This window comes from Squalius cephalus (assembly GCF_949319135.1).
Source record: "Squalius cephalus genome assembly, chromosome: 1".
Taxonomy (NCBI): Eukaryota; Metazoa; Chordata; class Actinopteri; order Cypriniformes; family Leuciscidae; genus Squalius; species Squalius cephalus.
The window spans coordinates 40,018,953-40,023,364 of NC_137122.1; positions in this window are offsets into that span (position 1 = coordinate 40,018,953).

A 4,412-nucleotide genomic window follows, 5' to 3' on the forward strand; every position below is an offset into this window, starting at 1 on the left:
TATAAGGTGAGGAAATGTCCCATGTATGCACGTTGACTAGAGTGCAAGACAAGAAAGTATTGATTTATCTTCCTCTCTTCACTTTCCTTTCTATCTCCTTTCAGTCAACACTTTTTTCCTTTTCTCATCATGGTTCCATTTTTCATCTTTTCTGACAATTCTGTCATCATTTACTCACCCTCACAGGGATTCAGCCTCTAGAAGGCGACAATGGCAACAACAACAAAAAAAAAAAAAAAAAAAAAAAAATCACAATTTGACAAATTTAAAATCTTTTATTATAATAATAATAATAATAATAATAATAAACTTTATTTTCTATAGCGCCTTTAAATGTAGCATCTCAAAGCGCTTCACAAGAATGAGATCCAATTAAACAATTTAAAAATCAATATAAAATGAATTAAAATCTATTTGGCACTGATGACAATCTGGAAAACGTTTGCTTTGCATTGAAACAGCGAACACAGTGCAATGTCCAATTTGCAAACAAATGACTCTTATGAACAGGTTCTTTGTAATGAATCAGTAAAAAAAAAAAAGAGTAATGAAACAGATCCACAATTTGACTCAAACTTACTCAAATCATTTTACCCAATAATTTTTCGGTTATGTCTGATTCGAAATTAACCGTGAACCGTTACTGTGAATGTATAGACTTCAGGTTGAAAGATATCAGACTGTATACTTACTGGTTGTTGATATGATACTGTTTAATTATAGCCGTTTGTAATAAATTAATAATGGTATTAAAAAGATTTTTTTTTTTTTTTTTTAATATATTGGCTGTTTAGCATATGAGGTTGTATTGTTGGTCAACACAACATAATCAACATTTTACTTTTTATAGGCAAAACATTTTTGCTAGCACTTTATTTCAATGGTCCACTTTAGACATTCTACTAAGTAATTTTGCAACTATGTCAACTAACTCTCATTAGAGTATTAGTAGACTGTTTGCTTAATATCTGTTAACACTTTATTTTGATGCTCCCCCAACAAACATTCTCCTGACTATGAGTAACTCCACAAAAACATGTCAACTTAAGGCTGGAATACAGTACACAACTTTTGCTAAGCTTTTTGCCCTGATTTTAAGATTTACGAGTCGTCGACAATTGTTGCTGAAAGTCTGCGCCAGTCAGCAGATTTCGGGCAGTTTAAGTTGGCAGATTTCACACAAAAAAAAATCACGTAGTGTATGATGGGCACAGACTCTGATTTTTAGCTTCAGATTATGATTCCACCCAGTCGGAAGATATCAAAACATATATGATATTTTGAACTGATTTTACCATAGTGTGTGAAGCGTCGCTACTGAAACCAAAGCTTTACTCTATCTACCACTGAACACAAATACAATAACATTACAAAAGTAAATTAACAGAGCATGTGTAACAAATTAGTCTCGGCATATATTAAACAACTGACAACACCACATGAGGGTGGGTAAATGATGACAGAAATTTTGAGTGAACTATCCCTTTAAGTAAAGCTTTAGTGTTTATTTTATAAATACTGTAGAGGACAGCATAATAGCCCCTGTAACACAAAGGAACTGTCCTCCTGAAAAACCAAGAGGAGCTACACTGACAGAAGAACAAAAGGAAGAGACAAATAGGATGGAAACAATGGTATGATAACTGCCCTGGCTTTAAAAAATTGAGAGACTAGAGCCAATTTTTGGGGAGCAATCAGAGGTAGCAGAGCCAAAACATGACAGAATCTTACAGAAAGAGAGAATGAGAAGACAAACAGGAACTGTAAAAGACATTTTTAAAGATAAATGGAATGAGGGAGATAGGGACTTGTGAAACCATAGACAAAAAAATATGAAAGACAGGAAATGAAAAAAGACAGTTGTCCCCAATATGACAACTATACTACGTAAACAAAGAAAGAAAGAAGGAAAGGGATAGAAAGAAAGAAAGAAGGAAAGGGATAGAAAGAAAGAAAGAAAGAAAGAAAGAAAGAAAGAAAGAAAGAAAGAAAGAAAGAAAGAAAGAAAGAAAGAAAGAAAGAAAGAAAGAAAGAAAATGACTTGTGGATTGACTGTCACTTCAAGAGGCAGAATTCAAAACGTCCGACAAGACTAAAAAAAATTGTTGGAAAATTGCATTAAATGGATATGTTTCTGAAGCATTAGATACTACAAGAGATATATATTTTTAATTATAGAACCGATAAAAAAAAAAGTAGATATATTGAAGTCACATGCACAAAGCAACCTCACACCATAATTCTCAATGCATATTTTACACTATTTACATATTTTACTTTAAAGGGTTAGTTCACCCAAAAATGAAAATTCTGTCAGTAATTACTCACCCTCATGTTTTTCCAACCCCGTAAGACTTTCGTTCATCTTCGGAACATAAATTAAGATATTTTTGATGAAATCTGAGAGCTGTCTCACTCCTCCATGGGCTTCTAAGGGATCTGAACTTGCTAGCCCAGAAAAGTTAGTAAAGACATCGTTAAAATAGTCCAAGTGACTACAGTGGCTCAACCATAAGTTTATCAAGTGACGAGAATACGAGTGTAACAGCGCAGCGCTTCTGTGTTGAACGTCACACGCATCACACACATGAGCAGCGTCAGCCAATAGTGAGCCTACGTGGTGACGTACAACCCAGAAGCGCTGCGCTGTTACATTACGTGAATTCATTCAGGCCCACACAGGCGAAAATGAATAGTTGAATAAAGTCCTTATTTTTGTTGTTGTTTTTTTTGCGCACAAAAAGTATTCTCGTCACTTGATAAACTTATGGTTGAGCCACTGTAGTCACTTGGACTATTTTAACGATGTCTTTACTAACTTTTCTGGGCTGGCAAGATTCAATCACATGAAGGAGTGAGCCAGCTCTCAGATTTAATCAAAAATATCCTAATTTGTGTTCCGAAGATGAACGAAAGTCTTACGGGGTTGGAACAACATGAGGGTGAGTATTTTCACTTTTTCAACCTTTTTTAATCCCAGTTTGGTTTATAAACTGTTCAACTTGCCCCGTTTGATTTATTTATTTATTATTTGAAATTCATGTGATGACACACTTTACAAATCAAAACTGTCACCATTTTCCCACTCTCAGCAGAATCTCTGGCATAAACTAGTTTGAGTCAAAATAGTGCAAGTTCTTGAATATCCAATATAATTCTGTATCCCTTCAAGGACAACACTATCTTCTCAGTCTTCTGTCTGTTTGACAGGTGCGTTTAAATAATTCCTGCAGGTTACAGCCTCGCTCTTGCAACCTGGAGAGGACTCAAATGTATTCATGTCGCACGCCGCCCTATCGATTACCGGGCTGCAGAGGAATGAAAGGGCACACTGCACAAATCATCATTAAATAAAAGATAAATAAATCACACATTCCCTAGCCCTAGACCACACTGCATCTCTGTAAATGCTCTTTATCTTGGCTAATTTGAATTTGGGGATGCGGTAACATGCCCGGACAAATTAAAGCGTCAGATACAAACACACACACAAACAAACTGCCCTCACACACACCAAACGCACCTCAAGTGATCTCAAAATGTGATTAATGCCTGAGATTTGGTCCTTCTGGAGAATAAACAGAAAAACATTAGTCGGGCGTGAAACAACAAATACGTAGCTTGAGCACCTGTCCTTTTTTCTATTACATTTTTCTTTCATCCCCGCATCACTGTCTTTTTTTCCCCTCCTTCGCCTCTCATCTGCGGAGTGGCAGCATACATAATCCCTCCGTAATGGACGTTTAATATTTACACGTTTGGTGTAATCACTTAAATGCCTGTTTTACCACGGCCTTGTTTGGGTAGTTGGAGGGCATCTGACAGCCTATTCATCACAAAGTGAGCGTGTGGAACCTCTCACCCCCCTTAACAATCAATCAACCGACAACTTCAACCCCCTTACACACACACAGCGATTGCTGCATACAGCCTGACTGTGTGTAATCACTTCTGTTTGCATAACCCCCCACCACACACACTCACACACAAACCCCATTAGTCCATCATCTGAAAGGCCCTATACCTGTGAATGGCTCCATAGGCTCCAGGGATTAATCTTTAGCCCTTCAGACGCACGGCAGCTCTATGCATTTAGAGAGCCTCCATTGGCTCATGTAATGGGATGTGGACTTAACACTGAAATACATCTAATCATAAGGTTAGCTTTTGATTTCCTTTGAAAGGATTCAGCCGATGGTGAATTACTTTGGCTGGTGGAGAGAATGTGAATCAAGTGTTTTATTGGATAGCTATAGTTGCACTAGTTCCAAAAGTCGCTTTGAGCCTTTCTTGGTCACCGTAAAGAGGGGGAAAATAAATCAATGGCTTACTCTGAAGCAGCATTTATAATCCGAACAATTCAAAATAATTTGTATTAATGCATGGAAATATGCTCAACGGCTATGTTGAAT